Here is a 13,992-nt window from a genome sequence, read left to right as displayed (position 1 = left end):
GCTCGAGTACTTACCGAAGTAGCTAGATGATTGCAGTCAAGGCCAACATCTTCGGTAGTGTCCGGCCATTGCCCTCGTTCCCCAAAATACAATTTCCACATTACTTCGTGCGTAGTGCCAAAGAAGTGTTGTAGGGTCCGCCGCCCTTTTGGGTTAAACTCCCACATACTAAGAGGCCACCGCTGACATGGCAGGATCCGGCGGACCAACATTACTTGGACAACATTCACAAGATCGATGGCCTTCTGGGTAAGGCTACGGATGCGACTTTGCTGAGTCTGCACTTCATCGATGGATCCCCAGTCCAATCCGTTACTGACCCATGAAGCGAGCTGAGTTGGAGGGCCGGGTCGGAACGCAGGTATGGCCGCCCACTTGGGCCCCCGCGGCTCGTTGATATAAAACCACCCCTGCTGCCATAAGTCGGAAGATTCGGCGAAAGATCCTTCGGGCCAAACTACATCGTCCAGCTTGCCTATTGTGACGCTGTCGCACTCTGCCTGCTCCTTCTCTACCACCCGAGGCCTCACATCAAAGGTCTGGAGCCACAAACCGAAGTGCGGAAGAGTCCAGAGTAAGGCCTCACACGTGACTATAAATGTCGAGATGAGTAGAACAGAGTCTGGGGCCAGGTCGTGAAAATCTAGCCCATAGTAGAACAAGAGCCCTCGGACAAAGGGGTTAAGCACGAACCCTAGCCCATGAAGGAAGTGGGATACAAATACTACCCTCTCGCCGGATCTGGGAAGCCAATGAAAGATTTCTGGGGTCAGATACCTTGCTATGCGGAGCTTCGCAATATCCTCCTCCGTGACAGAAGAAGCCACCCACCGGCCCTGACGGCTGGATCCGAACATGACTAAGGCTGGTGGCGATTGGAACCCGAGGGTTGGAACTTGGGGTGACCGGGGTTGAGGAAGGAGTGAGCGCAAGGGAAGAAGACGAGACTAGGATCTCTATATAAAGGCCCCGAATACCGAGCATTTTCCCCTAGGTCTCTAAACTTACCTATCGCCAAGGAGTTGTACGCAGGGGATGGTTAGGTTCCCTACGTATGCATTAATGAAAATCCCGTAAATAAAGGGACACGATCTCTGCCTTGACGGGACGTGCCAGTAAAACCGCACCCCGAGACATGGGGCGGTTCGCTAGCCGACGATTGGAAATAGCAACCGGGTAGGCATGATATGATGTCATGAACAGTTATCAACAAGTTGGGCTCATGGAGTATTATGTCCTCTGCCATTATATACATTGGTCCAGATATACTTACTTCGTCCGAAGACTATTTTGGAGTTCGGAACGAGGGAACCCGCCTTGCAATGCCGAAGACAAATCTGCGCGCCGGACTCCTCGTCGTTGAAGCCAGGTTCAGGGGCTTCTGAGGGAGTCCTGGACTAAGGGGTCCTCGAGCGTCCGGCCTATTATCCTTTGGGCCGGACTGATGGGCTGTGAAGACATGAAGGCCAAGACTGCATCATGTCTGGATTGGACTCTACTTAGCGTGGAAGGCAAGCTTAGCGATCAAAGATTCCTTCTTATGTAACCGACTCCATGAAAACCCTAGATCCCCCTGGTGTCTATATAAACCGAGGGGGTAGTTCGAAAAGGACATCATATATACTCATTACCATACCCACATAGGCTAGGCTTCTAGGGTTTAGCCATTATGATCTCGTGGTAGATCAACTCTTATAACACTCATATTCATCAATATCAATCAAGAAGGACGTAGGGTTTTACCTCCATAGAGAGGGCCCGAACCTGGGTAAACATTGTGTCCCCCGTCTCCTGTTACCATCGATCCTAGACACACAGTTCGGGACCCCCTACCCGAGATCCGCTGGTTTTGACACCGACAGCGGGGTCCTATTGGAAACTAAGGGATATTAAGGCCTCCTTTTAATAATGTAACGGACCAAAGCATTAGCACTTAGTGAATACATGAACTCCTCAAACTACGGTCATCATTGGGAAGTGTCCCGACTATTGTCACTCCGGCGTTGTCGGATCATAACACGTAGTAGCTGACTATAACATGCAAGAAAGGATCAAGAACGCAAATACATTCATGAAAACATAATAGGTTCAGATCTGAAATCATGGCACTTGGGCCCTGGTGACAAGCATTAGGCATAGCAAAGTCATAGCAAGATCAACCTTAGAACATAGTGGATACTAGAGATCAAACCCTAACAAAAATACTCGATTACATGGTAAATCTCATCCAATCCATCACGGTCCAGCAAGCCTACAATGAGATTACTCACGCATGGCGATGAGCATCATGAAATTGGTAATGGAGGATGGTTGATGATGACGATGGTGATGGATTCCCCTCTTCGGAGCCCCGAACGGACTCCAGATCTGCCCTCCCAAGGAAGAACAGGGCTTGGCGGCGGCTCCGTATTGTAAAACATGATGAATCCCTCTCTCTTATTTTTTCTTCCTGAAAGTAAATATATGGAGTTGGAGTTGAGGTCGGTGGAGGTCCAGGGGGCCCACGAGGACAGAGGGCGCGCACCAGGGGGTGGGCGCGCCCCCACCCTTGTGCCCAGGGTGTGGGCCCCTTCGGTTAATTCTTTCACCAATAGTTTTTATTAATTCCAAAAATAATCTCCGTGAAGTTTCAAGTCATTCCGAGAACTTTTATTTCTGCAAAAAAATAACACCATTGCAATTCTGCAGAAAACAGCATTAGTCCAGGTTAGTTCCATTCAAATCATGCAAGTTAGAGTCCAATAAAAGGGAGAAAGAATTAATAAATAGAGACGTATCAGCCGCCTGCAGCGCTAGCATGCTCGCGCGGAGGCGGAGGGGTCCCTGGTCGCGGCGAGGGAGGCTCGCAACCATGCCTTGGAGGAGGCCCGAGCCACAGACCATCTGCGTGAGCTGGCTGAGGAGTGCGAGACGGAGCTCCAAGCTTCAAATGCTATCCTTGAGCGACAAGTCTAGGCGCGCACAGCCGCGCTTGCTGCCCCAGCGGATGGGCCGCCCACAAGTGAGGCGAGGCCCCACATGCTCGACGACACGCTGGCACTGGAGGCGGTGGAGCAGAGCTTGGAGCACCAAGTGGCCACTCCCGAGGACGCCCTCGCCTCCCGGGATGCGAAGATCCAGAGGGAGGTTGACGAGAAGGTGGCGGGGGTCCGCAGGACCCTCGCCGAGGAATACCACCGGAAGTTGGAGATCTAGGAGGCTCGCTTCTGCACGCGGCACGACGAGCTGCAAGGCGGGGCCTACGGCCTCAAGGAGAAGCTAGCTGCGACGGAGTAGTGCGAGAAGGCCGTTGGGGAAGCTAAGGCCACTGCTGAGGCTGAACTGTCCTTCCTTTACAAGCAGGTAGAAGACGTGTCCTCCCTCGTGGAGAAAGCTTCAGACAAGGCGAGCCGGGCCCGTGTGCTGCAGTGCGAGCGCTCCTAGATGTTGTAGGCCCTCGGGCTTAGGGCCAAACAGGCCCTGAGCAATATTTGCAATGAGAACGTCTCCAGTCCAGCCGCTCGTTGCTGACGACGCCGATTACCATAGCTTCTTCACCAAGGTCGTGGCATGCCTTTAAGGCGGGGCCGGGAGGGCGCGCCAGCTCGTCAAGGAGAGGAGCCACGACCTTCTTGCGTGAGCATTCTCGCACGTCTTCAGCCACCTTCTTTGCTCCGATCCTGACTTTGACTTCAATGCCACGATAGCCCCCGTACCCAGAGCGATCCAAGGCCCCCTAGCGTGTTGGGTGGAAGATCATGTGGACGACCTAATCGCGGAGCTTTCCCCTGCCGAGGAAGTGGGCGCGCCTGTGGTCAAGGAACGCGAGGCTGACAATGACGATGACGGCGGCAGCGATGGTGATAGCGCGTCTCCCTAGGCTTGTTTTCTCCTGTTTCCCTGTCAAGACTCCGGATGTGACCCCACGGGATACAAAAGTATTTTTGGAAGAACCTTCTTCATGTTGTATTAAGTAATATTGCACTCCCTGATGTCGCCTTTCCTTTTCTTTCCCCGCGCCTGCGACCCCTGAGCAGGGACGACTGCCATTGTTATGTCAGACCACGATGCCCAACCGTGCTCCGGAGGCGGATGCTTACAAAACCTCGGGCCACACGTACCCACCGGCTCGCTTGAGAGCATTGCGCGAGGGTGCGGACCCCGAGGTCCTGAAGAGGTGTGCGCACGGGCAAGCCCACGGCTGCCGTGTCCCAGGCCATCGGGGTGCGTTCAGCACCAATGGGCTGACCCAAGCGTGTGCTCCGTCCCTAGCCCCCGCTTGCGAGGCGCAACGGAGGGAGCTACAGGCGCCCATCAGCTTTCACAGAGATGGAAATCAAGAGTGAAAGCACCATAAGAATAAAAAGCGAGTCCCCCCTTTTCGAATAAAGATGCAAGAACTTCAAATTCACTCCAACAAACATCAAATTTGGTTAAAAGAAAAAGGCAAGAACAGCCGCCTCCGGCACCTATGTTAGTGACTGTCACGGGCGGAGATTGGAGGGGTGCAAGGTGACCGCCTTCCTCCCCAGGGAGGAACCCACCTCCGACCCTCGGATCACGTGTTGGTGAGCCCGAGGCGCTTGGCGGCTCTGGAGGGTCACCGACCAGGCGACCGCCAGCGGGCGACGTGACGTGGCTTTTTGTCGGCCGCGCGCCGCCTGACCGGCTCGCGATGCAGGCCCTGGACTCCTCCCGAGCCTTTGGGCCTCTGGGCCCTCGATGTCGAGCGGTTGTGGCTCAGGAGACCCTAGACCATCGGGAGACGTCCTGGCCTCGTGGACTCCTCAGGTCCTCGAGTCCTCCTGAAGCCATGTCCACGCCCGGGGCGACGCCGTATGCCAACATGCGTAGTCCTGCCACTGTTTCCCCAACGCTTTGCTGAAGCATAGTTCACATGCATCCCAAAATTGGCACACACGCTCTGAAAATGCTTTTTGCAGCGGGGAAGGGCATTTAATGATGCTGTCGAGGCTGGTCTTGTGATATCTGGGGCATCGCTCTTCGACTTCACCGACCGCCACCCTTGCCGGCTGGTCAAGATGGCCACGAGGTCGCCCGTCATGATGCCTTCCATGAGGGGACGTCCATCCCGTCCACAGCTTGGGGGAGCGCTTCCTGGGTCGAGGGGAGGACCCTGCCGACCCCCTTTCCGTCATTTGGCCCACCAGGTCCTCCCCGGAGGGGCGAGCAAATGCAGCAAAGGCACACCCTGGCCTGTGGCAAAGGTCGTGGCATGGGCGGGGGGCACAGGGGCTCGGTACCTTGGCATGCGACGTTGAGTAACTCAGCGACCCGGCCAAGTAAAACGGTGTGGTCGCCGTTGGCAGGGCGATAGCGCAATAACTCGTGCGCCGCAAGGAGAGCGGCCTGCGTGCCTGTTAGCCCCCATGCGGCGCGGAAGGACGACACTGTGGTGACATGGTGAAAGGCGCGGCGACACGCCTGTTGCGCCGCACGGTGGGCGATGGTGATGAATCTTGCCATTGGAGATGGCGTGATGAGGAAGGCGGGGCACGGTGGGAGACGTCGTGGCCATATTGTGCCAGCCGACCGGAGTGGGTGACCCACTGCTTAGCGTGGGCTCGGCTGGCCCTTGTCATGGGTGTGGCAAGGCGAGGATGGAGCATAGCTGATGAGAGTGCAGGGCTTCGACACGCCCCTACCTGGTGTGCAAAATATCAGATTCAGGACTTAGCAGACCCAGGAAGGTTTGAACTCTTGGGTGTGTGTGAAGATCTCAACCTCTCAAGCTCAGAGCTCGTCGCCCCATAGCCTAGCCTAGCCGGATTCGCATGAATGAGGAAGAATATAACACATCAGTTTACCCAGTTTTGGGCCACCTTGTGGTGTAAAACCCTTCTCCTATTTTGTGGTGGATTGGCCTCACGAGGGGTTGAGGATGAACTAGTACAGTGGATGAACAACCTCATGAGGGCTGTTCTGGTGAGGGTGGAAAGGGTTGGATCACCCCCCCTATGGTGGTGGCTAACCTATATTTATAGTGGCCTTGGTCCTCTTCCCTCAAAATTAGGCGGGAAGGGATCCCACAACGACAAATTTGAAAGGTGACAAGTAGTACATCTAATCCTGACGAAAGGTGGTCTTCACCTGCAAAGCTTCTGGTCGTGACGTGGCGGTGGGCTCGGTGATGAACTCCGCCTTGCCGAGCCTGTGATCTTAGTCTTGTCGCACTAGAATGGAAACCTTTGGGACATTCCTCAGGAACTTGCGCCTATCCTTGCCTCCTTAGCACCAAAGAGGAAACTGCCTCCTCTGCGCCCGCTGGTGCCCGCCTGGCCTTGATCGTCATGGCTCACGTCATGATAGCCTTGTGAGGCTGGGTACCTGCATAGAAATCTCCGCTCCTTGGGAGGCCGCCAGGGGAGGCCACTCCCTTGGGAGGTCCTGGTGTCATCCGCCTCGCGAGGCTTGGCCCCTCGCGAGGGTCTTGTCTTGGTGGTCTTGCAAATGGGTCGTACAAGGCCGTCGAGGGGTCCATGATGTGGGCCGCAGGCAGGCAAGTCTGGGTACCATGGTTCCCAGAACGCCGACAGAGAACACATTAATGCTCTATGTAAAAGTGGCAGCCCCACTTGTGCTTAAATGATGAGTATGACCTATGATCAAATGCTCTCATTTGACTCCTAACTCAATATACTCATATATAGATGACCTAGTCATCGCCAATTGCTTGATAGATGCTATAATTGGTTGTGCATGTTCGACACATATTTCATTTGCTAATTTAATGTGTGAGCCTATTGATTGCACATTTCTCCATTCGAGGACATCCATTTTGTTGTTTTATTTGTCTTGTTTTTCGTTGGCCAAGTGGATGTACATGAATGCCTAAGAACCTTCTCTAGCTATCGATGATTTCATGTCTGAAATTCTTTTCATGCTATATCACAAAAATTGAACAAGTCTTTTTAAGACCCTCCGAGTGAGGTGCACTCCAAACCACCGATCCGACAAGGGCTGATCTCCAAAACTTTCACTATGCATTTAGGTTGGGCCACCTCACTCAAACTCGATCAGACTGAAATTATTTAGATTGATCTAGGTTTTCATCTCGGTGCTACCGAGTAGAACAACTTGGCATCACTAATTTGTTGTAACTGCAAGCAGTTACACATCTCTGTGCCACCGATTTGTTCCACTCGGTGCCACCAATAGCACATGGGTATATATATCCAGCGCGACCATATGTTGAAAATTTCTTCGAACGTCATGACTCTGCACCCCGTTGTTGTCGTCCCCCTAGTCTCTGGATCGTTGCCCTCGTCTCCAGTGCACCCTCGCGCAAGACTCCATCACCATCAACGGCAATTTGTCCCGCCATTGTCGCCATAGAGAATCTCCGCCAAGTTAGGGTGAGATTCGACCCCCTCTGTGTTCCTCTTTCTGACTCAATGCACGGATGGTATTTCATTATTTTTGCCATAGATTGCAATGCGTATTCCACGATCAAATTCCTTAGATTAGTTTCGAGCAAAGATTTTAGGTTTAGGTTTCCGCTGGAAGCATCTCAGATCGACTGATTAGGAATTTTCGGTTCCACCGATTTAGCTCTGGCCATTGCTCTAGTGCTTCTCGGTGCCACCGAGAAGTGCTCACTGGTACGCGTCGGTGCTATACAAATGGTTTTTAACCCCTTTCCGCGGCGGCATTTGGAACTGTCACCTAGTGAGTGACAGCGATAGGGGGGTCCTTCCCGCACGACCCAAAAACCGTCGGGGATAGGGAGCCTTGAGGCATACAGTTGTCCCTATATAACCATTTCCAATAACGCGAATATCCCAAGCGCTTCATCCTTGCTACTCGTTTGTGCTCGCATTGCCAACACAGTCGGAGTTTTGTTGTTTTACCTAAAACCAGGCAGATTCCCGGCACGGGAGCTTTCCAGGCAGATTCCAGGCACGGGAGTTTTATGATGCCTGGCACATCACAAATAGTTCATGATTATGAACCATGTACGATGATAGGTAGATAATCACACACATTTTGTTTTCCTACACTGTATGTGATATTGTCTGACATCACACACGCTTTGCAAACGGCAACTGTGTGCATTGTTACACACGTTTCCTCTCCGTGAACCATGTTGAATTATGATGTATATCACACATGCTGTGCTTTATTAACCATGTGTCCTTTAATGAACTACACACCATAATTTCGCCCTAATTTAATTGTTGCTATTTAAAATTGTACCTAATTTAAACTTAAAAGTAGGCTATAGCTTTATTCATATCCATCAGGTTCAAACAACCAATGCATTATTCGATTCACAGGTACATCTGTTTAAGAATTACATAAGCTTCAAATAAAGAATGATGAACCAGGGTTCTATAGTTGTACTATTACAGATGGTAAAGAAAGAGGCGACAAACATTCCGGTTGCTGAACAAGGTGAAGCAGAATGGCCCTATTGTGCTCTCCTGGATGCAGAAGGCATGCAGGACTCTAGTCCAACCCCTTGTGATTGCCGGCCGCCAATCATGTAGTTTGAGAGGTAATCTTGAGTAAACTGCTTCAGGATCCACTGCAAAAGAAAAAAGATTCAGACATTGTCATCTAGCACAACTCATTACAGGCAGTAAAAAGAAGGTTAAAGGGTTCTTACTTACCATCCTGCAGTTCACTGTTGTCTTGCATAAAGTGTAAACAAATAGTTCGGTTGACATCTTTTGACCCATTTTAATAACAATCTTTATCAGTTTACTCACTTGATATTGGTTCATGAATATCTCATTGCCCCATACGCAAAAAGGGTCGAAGCGTGGATCTTTAGCAATGATATATGTACCTAAAAGCACCAAGTTAATATTAGAAGCTAAACAACAATTGAAAAATGATGTAGTACAACACTCCCTCCATCCCATTATATAAGATTTTATTACATGTATATCTAGACATCATCAAAACATTAAGGTAACACTCTTCCTTGTTGCTATGTAGCCTGGGATTGCATATTTAGTCATTCAATACAATGCATGTTGCTATGTAGTCTCAGATATATTAAATATGGCCCTAGTTAACCTACGGATAAATGGGTTACAGATATATTAAGTGAAATGTCCGATTCGACGATTAATCCCTTATCAGCCCCAGGATATATGGTACCAGCTACCGATATCCTGAACAGTGAGTGTCAGGACCCCGATTCCAAGTCACATTGATCTAGCCGGTAACACCTCATATCACTTTGCGGCCTCACGCACGGTATTCCCACGGGTGTCGCCTTACCATGGCCCGGGACCGTTTGCGCCTTTTGGCTCACGTATATGATAGTGTCACTAGCATCCATATGACAGAGAACCCGGGCCGACATGACTAGTCATGAACCCAAAGCGGCACTAACCTATGGGGACAGGCATACATGAATCACATCGAGCATGTCAGTCAGCAGCGTGTGAATCCGGGCTGTAGCACTGGGCTAACAGGACTCCGGGAACCCGGGCTATAGCAGGCTAGGCAGGACTCCGGATGTCACCGCATGACATTTCCCCGAAGGGACAGACACAGGAACGAAGTGAAACACATGCCGGCCAGTCAAGTGTCCTGAGCAGTAGTGCGGGGCTAGCAGGACTCCGGTGAACCAGGCTGTAGCAGACTACTATGGTTCATGGAAGCACAAGACTACATTTCCCCATAAGAGAGGCTGCTAAGGATAAACAACTAGATTGTTGGATCCCACACATACCAAGCATTTCAATCATACACACAATATGCTCGATATGTGTAAATACAACATGGCATCACAACATAACTCTACGACTCAAGTATTTATTCATTAGGCTCCGAGGAGCCAGAAATACAAACATGGGTCTCATGACCCAACATTCAAAGCATACAAGTCAAACACATGCGGAAGCTTAACATGTCTGAGTACAGACATCTACAAATGGAAAAAGACTAAGAAGCCTGACTATCTACCAGATCCTGCCGAGGGCACAAGATCATAGCTGAGGTATCAAGCTAATGTCGAAGTCCACGCGGAACTACTAGCGAGACTAAAGTCTCTCTCTGCAAAACATAAATTAAGCAAACATGAGTACAAAGGTACTCAGCAAGACTTACATCAGAACTAGCTACATATGCATCAGTATCAACAAGGGGGGTGGTGGAGTTTAACTGCAGCAAGCCAGCTTTGACTCAGTGGCTAACCTGAACTACGACTGCAAGCAACTCTTTTGAGGTGGCGCACACGAGTCCACATATTCACCATTCAATACACCACTATGGAACCGCTCCCGTCTCCCTACGAGAAGGCCATCCATAGCACTCACACTTATCTTGCAAGTTTTAGAGTATCCACTTTCACTTGTCTATGAACTATGCAAGGGGTCCAAGTTTCCATATCCGAGGAATCCGGCTATTCGAATAGATAATGATTACCCTGCAGGGGTGTACTTCTTCACACATGCTCTTGCCACTTATCGCCCTGTACACGTCATGTACCTCGGCAACCTTCAAGCGGAAGTCGGGCGAGGGAGTCGGCCATGACCTGACTAACCAACAAGTCTCTAGTCCAGGTTTATTGCCTATTTGGGTTCCATCCACAAGGAGATCCGGCCGGGGTGTCGCTCACGGCCCCAAACAATGTGTGCAGGGTTCCCAAGCCCACCATCCGGGTGCCACTTGGTACATCGTGCCACTGTGCCTAGTCTGTCCCAAGCCCACCTGTATCGGGTGCCACTTGGTAGACTACTAACACTACCTACAAACACCAGAAACTAATTGCAACTCCTGGACAGAGATCGAGTTGATTAATAAGCCAAGAGGGGCCGAGTTACCGGAACCCAATGTGTGGTAGTAACTGTTCATGGATCACAAACACAGAACTCAGTTCCTGAGGACGGCTGCAATGAGACAACCCACCATGTACTCCTACATGGCCTCTCACCACTACATTTACCAAATTGTGTTCACACACTTAGCTCTCAACAGTAGGACATGTTCACCACATTCCAATTCATCCCCGATGAATCAGACCTGACTCAACTCTAAGCGGTAGCAGGCATGACAAACAAACATGAATGAGTAGGCACATCAGGGCTCAAACAACTCCTACTCATGCTAGTGGGTTTCATCTATTTACCGTGGCAATGACAGGTCATGCAGAGGAAAGGGGTTCAGCTACCACAGCATGTAACAGTTGTAACGTTGTTGTCCTAATGCAGTAAAAGAGAGCATGAGCGAGAGAGTAGGATTGTATCGGAATGAACAAGGGGGTTTTGCTTGCCTGGCACTTCTGAAGATAGTATAGCTCTTCATCGGTGTCATCGATCACGTCGTCGGAAACAACGTCTACTAAGAGGGGGCAATTACCGGCAAACAAGGAAGAATACAATCAATGCAATGCAACAATATGATGCATGATCATGACATGGCAATATGTTGTGATTTGGGCTAATGCAACAGAAAGTCATTTTAATTAAGTGGAATTCAAAACTATATCAAATTCCAACTCCAAACCTATTATGAAATTTTCCCTAATCATGTTTCATCCTAAACAGTGAGGTTAACTTGCTCAAACATGCATGAAAATGGTACAGATGGATTCCTTGAATTTTTCTGATAATTTTTCATACATAAATTATTTCATTTGGAGTTACGGTTGAATTTCAATGATTTTTAGAAGTTTTGGCTATTTTCTGAAATAAATAAATCATTTAAGATTTATTTAAATTCTAGAAGAGGATTACCGTGTCAGCATGATGTCACTATGACGTCAGCAAGTCAACTGTGACTGGCCAGGTCAAACCTGACCGGTGGGGTCCACTGGTCAGTGACCCAGGGCTGCCTAGGGTCACAGACGGGTGGGGTCGGGTCAAAGGACACGTCAGCATAGTCAAGCTGACACGTGGGCCCACTGCAATTAGATTAAACCTTAATCTATTTTAGTTAGCCGGTTAATTAGGCGGTGGGACCCGGCTGTCATTGACTCCAGGGGGTAGTTAGTAGGGTGCTTAGGCACTAATGGCCGGTCACGTCGGCGGTTAGCCGCCGGCGACCATAGCCGACGGCGGAGGTACTCCGGCCGGCCGATTTCGGTAGCCGTTCGAAGCGTGGCTAGGCTCTTCCGAAAGCCAGCAGAGAGGCGCATCGGGTGGTGCAAGTGGCAGCTGCAGGGGAGGGCTGTAGCTTCGCCGGTGTCGAGGTGGGCGGGCGGCGGCGCTCGGGTGGATGCGCGCAACGGTGCTACGGGGCATGAGCGAGCAAGGTGAAGGTCTAGGCAACCTCCTAGGATCACCAGGAGCTTGATGCGGTGCGAAGGTGCGGCTGTATCGAGCACAGGCCACGACGGCAGCAAGGCAGGCGGCGGCCGGAGCTCGGCGTCCGTGCAGCTAGGGCCTAGAGGACGCGGAGAGGCCGGGGAAGAGGGGGAGTCGAAGCGGGCGCTCACAGGGAACATGCAGGGATGGTCAATGAGCTCGTGGGCGCGATGGAGGCGGAGAATCGGCGATGGCGACCGATGGTGCAGAGAGATGATGTGGCGCTCGATGGCATCTCTTCAGGGCACCCTGGCTCACGATCTGCATCGAGGTGACTTCTCGGTCGATTGCGGAGCTCCCAGAAACGGAATCGTGGCATCTCATCGACAGTGGCCACATGAATGACGTATGGTGTCCATGGCTGCTCTCTGTTGGTGCTCGGGGAAGAAGCTAGAGGAGAGGGAGAGAGTTCCAGGTTGAGGGAAAAGGCAGAGGGGTATGTGGGGCGTCTCCAGCGCATGGATCGGGACAAGAGGGGAAACAGGAGGTGGCGAGGCGACGTGACCGCGGTCGGCTGTGACGCGGGCACGCAGCAGCTTTGGGGCGAGGGGAGGAAGACGACGGGCGAGGTGCTGGCGGGCTGGGCCGCTGGTGGCCTGGCGCTGGGCCGTGTAGGTAAGTTTGCTGCAGGTGAGCCTCCATCTATTTTATTTACTGTTTTCTAATATTTCAATTCTGTTTTGATTTGATTCACAGACCAAATCATTTAGTAGCTTCTCAAAATATTTATGTTGCTTGATGCAATATATTCAAAGCCACTCACAGGTTCTCAGGATTATTGGACTTGCAATTCTTTTATAGAAGAATTAAATCCAACTCAAATATTTATTGATTTAAATCCAAATGGCCAAAATAATTCCTCAAAAATGTTCTATATTTTTGGTTTGGACCAAAACCCTTGCCATAAATATTAAACATCATTGGGGAGCATTTTGGAAACATTGGATGCATTTCCAAGGTTATTTGCCCTTCTTTTAATTAAAATTTTGAGGTTTTCAAATTTCCTCAATTCAAGTTTCTTGAATTTAAACATGATGCAGGATGCTTATGAACCTAATTGCAATCAAATTCTAGGGCTGTGACAGTGAGTACGTATACGCAATGCAATGAAACTAACCTCGATGGAAAACAACACTGTTCTCAATATTGTCCTACATGAGTACATATAAAGGCATGTTAAGCACAATAGGCTAAACATCAACCAAATATATCCCTGGTAGAAAACATAATCTACAAATAATAGCTTCAGTGTGTAGGCTTAAGCATGCTAGTTAAGCAAAACAAGAAGTGGAAAGGTGTGTTAACTACATCAGGCATGACATTTAAAAACAAGCAAATAGTCAATCAAAATGGTATTGTGCAGGTCTAAAGTACACTAGTTATTGATAAAAACGAAAAGGCATGTTAACCACAATATCCTTAACAATAACCAAATATCATAATTCATAGTGGTATTGTTGAAACTGTTATTGATGAAATTGAACTGCACGACAAATAGTTGCACATATAAAGCATCACATTGTGAAGAACTAAAATAAACAAGTCAGAAGGCCATCTCTAGCCGATCCTTAAAAAGTTAAAGGACTAAAACCATTAGTGGATATATATATATATATATATATATATACTCCAGTAATTTTTGGCCTTTTGTAGTCGATCCCCTAAACTTAAGGTTGTAAACTTCAATTTGATCAAGTTCAAAGCAGGTTCAACCGAAAGTAGCATGCAT

Source organism: Triticum dicoccoides, chromosome 6A (genome assembly GCF_002162155.2).
Source record: "Triticum dicoccoides isolate Atlit2015 ecotype Zavitan chromosome 6A, WEW_v2.0, whole genome shotgun sequence".
Classification (NCBI taxonomy): Eukaryota; Viridiplantae; Streptophyta; class Magnoliopsida; order Poales; family Poaceae; genus Triticum; species Triticum dicoccoides.
This window is presented reverse-complemented; position numbering follows the sequence as displayed.